Source organism: Haliotis cracherodii, unplaced genomic scaffold (genome assembly GCF_022045235.1).
Source record: "Haliotis cracherodii isolate W230 unplaced genomic scaffold, xgHalCrac1.p SCAF_18, whole genome shotgun sequence".
Classification (NCBI taxonomy): Eukaryota; Metazoa; Mollusca; class Gastropoda; order Lepetellida; family Haliotidae; genus Haliotis; species Haliotis cracherodii.
Window position 1 is genome coordinate 11,644,635 of NW_027266273.1, and position 7,159 is coordinate 11,651,793.

The 7,159-nt window shown below is 40.0% G+C and overlaps 1 long non-coding RNA gene across 1 annotated transcript; it reads right to left on the reverse strand.

Moving 5' to 3' along the window:
• Positions 1 to 1,128: 1,128 nt before the first annotated feature.
• LOC139465267 (uncharacterized) lies at positions 1,129 to 5,781 on the reverse strand. The gene is made up of 3 exons (XR_011653164.1): positions 5,645 to 5,781; positions 3,406 to 3,514; positions 1,129 to 1,210 (listed from the first exon to the last, which is right to left on the reverse strand). It is a non-coding gene; the product is annotated as an uncharacterized lncRNA (long non-coding RNA).
• Positions 5,782 to 7,159: the final 1,378 nt, after the last annotated feature.

The window sequence follows — 7,159 nt, forward strand, 5'->3', positions numbered from 1 at the left end:
AGAAAGTGAGTGAGTGAGTTGGGTTTAACGACGCTTTTAACAGTATTCCAGTTATATCACGGCGTGTCAGCTTAATGTGGGAGGAAAGCCCCAAGTGATGCAGGTCTCAGACGTTTACCACTTCGGTGAAACCCACGAGCATGGGTATGGTGCTGACAAACCTAGAAACATAATCGGGGCAAACCGGGATTCGAACCCACAATCATAGGTTTCTGGCGTGCCCAAGAGACGCAACTCTGCACAGCGAATCGCGGCGCCTTAAACGACTGGGCCACCCATGCCCCCAAAAGAAAGAAAGAAGTACCAATGATATATTTAGAGTTATCAATACATATGCCGGGTACAGAAAGTTATGTCTTAAATATATAGAGACACTAGAGGTTTCACGACAATCATTTTGAAACCTAGATATTTGTTTTACTAAAATCATATTTCAGATTTGCTCTCAACAGAACTATGGTTATTTGTCACCACACATCTATGTCCCATTCAGTAACTATTGAAATATAATATCAAATCATTACAATTTTGTTCTTGATGTTATCACATGCGAACATTAATCAGGCTCGTGTGTTCGTTACTCTAACAGACCGAGGTCTGACATTAAACTTTATCAACGTGGATAGAGCAGGGCACCGTTCCACGAAGCGGTCTTAGCGCTACGACTATCCTACGCCCATTAAAGTATGGGAGTTGCAATCACCTTAGCGGTAAGATGGCTTTGTGGAACAGGGCCCAGAACAGTAAAATGAATGTCTCACAGTACAAAAACACTAGTGGCGACTTGCCTTCCGAAACTTACATAAATGAGTAAGTTCGAACCCATGGTCATAGGTTTCTGGCATGCAAAAGGGACGCAACTCTGCTAAGCCACAGCTAACTGGGCCATGCGTGTCCACTCATCGTTTTAGGGTGAGAATATGAACTTTAACCTCTAGATAACTGCTACGTCGTAATTAAGGTCCCTGCAATAACGGTTCCTCCAACTCGATTCCACGGTTCTACAACATCTCCTTACCGTTCACTGACTTACTGGAAGGTTGTGAGATTATTTCACGACCATAGGAAACGTAGAAAGACAAGACTAGATCACATCTGATGTAACATTATGGAGTTGTTAATGCCATACCGTGATTACAATGCTCCACAGGTGAACACCTGAGTGTTGCCGACGAACCATTCAGCATTGCAACCCCCACAGTAATTGGGTCTGGAAAAGAGAATATGGTTATTAATCGTCATGTGATGTCAGGTGCAACTCGATACTCTGTTCGACACGCATCATATCGGTAGCTTATGAATCGATACAAAACGACACAAGTATATATAATCATGACATGTTGAATGGTAGGAATATTCATTCATTCATTCATTTACTCACTGAAAATTATTATATTCTGCCTGCATGCACATCGATATCGATATATGTATCGCATCACGTATAGTATCGCCGCCCTAGTATCGATATATATATATATATATATATATATATATATATATATATATATATATATATATATCGCATAGTCTCTCGTATCGCGACCTTACTATCGATATATGTATCGTGATATGCTCACGATATAAGTATCGTTTCGCGACCTATGGATATATGTATCGCATCACGTATAATATCGCGACCTTACTATCATTCATTCATTCATTCATTCATTCATTCTTTCATTCATTCATTTTGGTTAGGCTACTCTTCATTCCATTGATGATGAAAATGTTGTCTTAATATGTCAAGTGTGGCGTTCCCCTGTATCGTATCTGGACCTATCGATATAAATATCATACTGTGACCCTACTATAGATAAATGAATCGTATCACGACCTTAGTATCGTTATATGTATCGCATCGACTATCGTATCGTGACCTTACTATCGATATATGTATCGTATCATTCTATTGATATAAGTATCGTTTCGCGACCTATCGATATATGTATCGCATCACTTATAGTATCGCAACCTTACTATCAATATCTGTATCGTGTCGGAAAGTCCATTTTTTTCATTCTTTAAACATCGGAAGTACAACAAGACGGCAGTCGTCATCCATAGCCCCGCTATCTTTGCAAGTTTACAATTGTAAATAGATAAGCTTACCTTTCTGTGAAAACTAGCCAAACACAATTTGCAAAGGTTTCAAAGAGAAATAAGGAAAGGTTCACACTGGAAACAAAATCCTACCCTCTCTTGAACGTGTTCCCATGGAAAAACAGATAACAAATTTCAATTATTCCTGAAAATCCAAGTGTATTTCAGGAGATAATATTTAAATTATATTAGAAAATGTATTAGTTGTGCTCTGAAACGATCACCTTACCTTCATTTGGCCAAATGCAAACATAATTTTACTAGCTCTTCGCAGCGATAGCCCGTTCGCGGAGCTCTCTGTACTATCGCAGCAAAGTAAATTCATCTGGAAAACATGGTCAGGCGTAAAACTTTTCAAAATTCACTTTGATGGCATTCCCAAAGACATAAACAAATGTATGAACGTTTCCTACATTTGGGGTTAGAGGCAAAATGTCAAGATTCTTGAAATGGCCGCGCCCACACTGGTGTCATCGATGTTACTGAGAGTGTAACGAAGGTGTCACGCGCTGGGAAGGAGCTGGATAACTTTAAAAAGTGCCATAACTCTGTCATCTTCCCGAGGCAAGGGAGTGAACTGACTGTAAAAATCTGGAAACTGGACCTTTACAGTGAGTTTACGCTCTTGCCTCGGGAAGAGGTAACACTGTCAAATACATTAATTCTCGATGGCGGTTTTCACCACATAATAATGTGTTCACAACGTCATTAATAATTGTTTTCAGGGAAACGCTTCAATATTGGCGGTACAGTGCATTAAGTCCAAAAATTTAACAAGGGCAATAACTCAATATTAAAATTCGATGTTGACTTTCGAACTGCATCAACATATTCTTCCCTTAATGGTGTATGCCAAATGTCAAACATGTATCCATGAAAACGTGGCCCCTTTGGACCGAAGGACATTTTCACAGAATGCAAAATATCAAGCAAGGGCCATAACTCTGTTTTCGAACTAGATCAACGTGTTCATCCCGTCAATGATGAAAATTTCGTCCTTGTTTTCATAGCGGTTTCCGAATAAAGATGCCCCCATTGACGGAGACTGAACCTGCACGTGCATCCCTGTCCCTACTCCGTGCACGGCGCCGATGGGGTAGCACAGTGGTTAAGCGTCCGCACGTCACCCGAAAACCCGGGTTTGATTCCCCATATGGGTACAATGTGTGAAGCGCCCACCGTGATATTGCTGGAATATTGCTAAAAGCGACATATAAACTCCGTGCAAGTGGCGGGGGATATTAATGTGCAGGGGTTTCACGATCTTAATTACGACAGTCAGTGCATTTTGAGTAAAATACTTGCCTGCATGTAGCAAAAGGATTATTTGGACATTGTGAAAAACGGCATGGATTGAGGTAACAGCGAGTTTGAATTTCTCCGTTTGGACATGGCGAGATTGGGATCCGTCTTCCTGAAATAGAAAAAAAGATACGGGTTCAAATCTCAACAAACAGTATGTTGATATCCCTAAGCCGCACTTTAATGTGTTTGTTTGTTGTTAAATGCCGCATTCAGGAATATTCCAGCTATATGATGGCGGTCTGTAATTAATCGAGTTTGGACCCGATAATCCAGTGATTGACATCACGAGCCTCGATTCACGCAATTGTCATACCATGACATGCATCCCCCACCGTGATATTGCTTGAATATTGCTAAAGGCGGCGTAAAACCATATTCACTCACTAAAAACAAGTCCTTGGAGCACAGTTTTGTGAAGGAACCCATCAGAGTTACCTACATACGTGGTGGGTAAGATGAGATGGGGTTTAACGTCGCGTTCAATATTGTTGCACTTTAATAGCGACATGCATGCCCGTCCGAGTGTGTGATTGTGTGTGTGGCTTATTGTACCCGTCCAGATTTATGCTAGCCCACTAAGATACGTTGCTGAAGTCTAACATGGATACTCCACTAAGACACAGTAAACTGACTCCGAGCCGACCAGTCCTTGTTTTATCCCCTTCATGCCGAGCGTCAGGTAGGGTAACAACAAGTACCACTTTTTAACGTCTTTTGATATGACGCGGCCGGGATCGAACCATCCAACATCTGGGCATTCGCTCTATTCACTAGACCACGGCGGTTATATTTAGAGATACAATTATGTGTTCGTTATTGGTTCTTCATAGAATGATTAAGTAATGAATAACACAATATAATAATATAAAATCAACTTCAACAAAACATATTCTTGAAATCTACGCGACCGCTGTTGGAGGTGAATTCGAAAGAGTAACCGCTGATCAAGTAACAAGAATGGCGCTTTGCGAAACGATCAGTCACGATTGACGAGTTAAATGAGAAAATTACAGTTTATAACGAAATATTTTCAAGAGAATAACTAACGCCAAGAAGCGATATTAACTCCATAAATGACCATCTGTCTTTATTTTGCCTTGTAAATGTGGAACTAACGTAAAAAAGACGTCAACAGTTTGTGTTCGGTCTGGAGACTTGCGAAAAAGAAAGACAATTTGCATCTGATGTAACAGTTCCGTCAAACTGTTATGTTCACCGCAGTGTATTATCAAGTGTTATGTTCACCGCAGTGTATTATCAAGTGTTATGTTCACCGCAGTGTATTATCAAGTGTTATGTTCACCGCAGTGTATTATCAAGTGTTGTGTTCACCGCAGTGTATTATCAAGTGTTATGTTCACCGCAGTGTATTATCAAGTGTTATGTTCACCGCAGTGTATTATCAAGTGTTATGTTCACCACAGTGTATTATCAAGTGTTATGTTCACCGCAGTGTATTATCAAGTGTTATGTTCACCACAGTGTATTATCAAGTGTTATGTTCACCGCAGTGTATTATCAAGTGTTATGTTCACCGCAGTGTATTATCAAGTGTTATGTTCACCGCAGTGTATTATCAAGTGTTATGTTCACCGCAGTGTATTATCAAGTGTTATGTTCACCGCAGTGCATTATCAAGTGTTTTGTTCACCGCAGTGTATTATCAAGTGTTGTGTTCACCGCAGTGTATTATCAAGTGTTGTGTTCACCGCAGTGTATTATCAAGTGTTATGTTCACCGCAGTGCATTATCAAGTGTTTTGTTCACCGCAGTGTATTATCAAGTGTTGTGTTCACCGCAGTGTATTATCAAGTGTTGTGTTCACCGCAGTGTATTATCAAGTGTTATGTTCACCGCAGTGTATTATCAAGTGTTATGTTCACCGCAGTGTATTATCAAGTGTTATGTTCACCGCAGTGTATTATCAAGTGTTATGTTCACCGCAGTGTATTATCAAGTGTTGTGTTCACCGCAGTGTATTATCAAGTGTTGTGTTCACCGCAGTGCATTATCAAGTGTTTTGTTCACCGCAGTGTATTATCAAGTGTTATGTTCACCGCAGTGTATTATCAAGTGTTGTGTTCACCGCAGTGTATTATCAAGTGTTATGTTCACCGCAGTGTATTGTCAAGGGTTGTGTTCACCGCAGTGTATTATCAAGTGTTATGTTCACTGCAATGCAAATATCCTATTTTCTCAACTTCAGAAAACTCAGTATATAATAGATACATTTACTTACCTGAACACACAGTTAAAACCAGGATCACGAATACAACAAAGGTCTTCATATTTCGTATCTTTCCTTCCACAAATCCACGAGGCAGTGTGCTATGCTATCACGATCCACCTTTATATCCATCCTGAAGGATGCTGACATTGTTTACCTGTGACAGGTGGGACATACGTCACAGATAACATGACACGCCCTCCAGGTAACCTGTTGTTATTATCCTTGATTTCTTATCTGTGTTTAGATTGGTCCATGTTTGCCTTTACGGCTCTAGATTGAGCACTAATTATTCATGACGGACGTGCTCTGACCCTCTGTGTAAGTGTCCGTGCATGTCAGCAACATGTTTCTATGACGGACATATCCTGGTCCTGTTAACAAGTCGGACAGTTAACTGATGAGGTTCTGTTTGTAATGGCGACATGTTCACAAATTCACATATAACTCGGTAAAATGTACGGTAAAAAATATTCTTAATTTTTACGACTTTTCCCAAACAAGGATGAAGAGTTGGTTCTATTTTATGAAAAAGTCGGAATCCGATGCAAAACAGCAAAATTTGAGTTAAAATTAAAAGGTGTGAACAGTGCTTAAAATATTTTTAAATCCCAGGGGCGGTTTTGCAATTAGACATAAAATCCGTGAACTAAAGTTTAAAATCTATAAAGTTAAATAAAAATAATTATATAAGGGAATCCTGGAATATCTAATAGAAGCGACATAAAAAATTCCATAATCATAAGAAATATCTGCTAAAAGCAGAATCCATTGTACGGTTTCGACTAAATCGTGAGCATGTGTTTATGAATCACTATCAAAAAGTGGTGATACCAGGTGTTCGGGAAAAGGTGTATCCTGCCATTCGTGACCAACTCGTGTTATTCCGGGACAAGCCGACGGAAAGGGGCGAGTGGTGACGAATGCTCTCGTGGTCATTCTTCTTGCAGGTTACGGAAAGGGGCGAGTGGTGACGAATGGTCCCACCGGTGGCCCCTGTAGTCCCTGTACAGGTCTTGGGGCTGTGAATGGCTAACAGGCTGCCAGTGCTGAGAGGGGGGTGAGAGTGGAATTGAGGTGAATATTTATCAAATACATGCTCTGGGTTATGAGAGACGAGGTGGGATAAGAAACAAGTTCCACATGCACGCGTTATCTCAACAGAATCTCATGTGGACTGATGATGCAATACACGTAAATGTATAGGCGAAGCAGACACGATAAGGCCGGGGGTTTATTATGTAAGATATATACTAGACACCTGATAAACACAATTCTGCTCACATTTTGTCCCTCATGTGACAAGTCATCATTATCTCATCTGATAATTTGTGATATTATTTGACAAAGCCAATGTATTGAAGGGGCAAGCATTTGATTTTCGTTCACGGAGTGAGTTAGAGCCCAATGAATTGCTCTAATATAAACAGGAGCTAAATTTCTATTTTTTTTAAATATATGCAATTACGAACTGTATTTTTTGGCTACTTTAATTTAAACAGCTGAGCAAAAGAAAATATACACCAA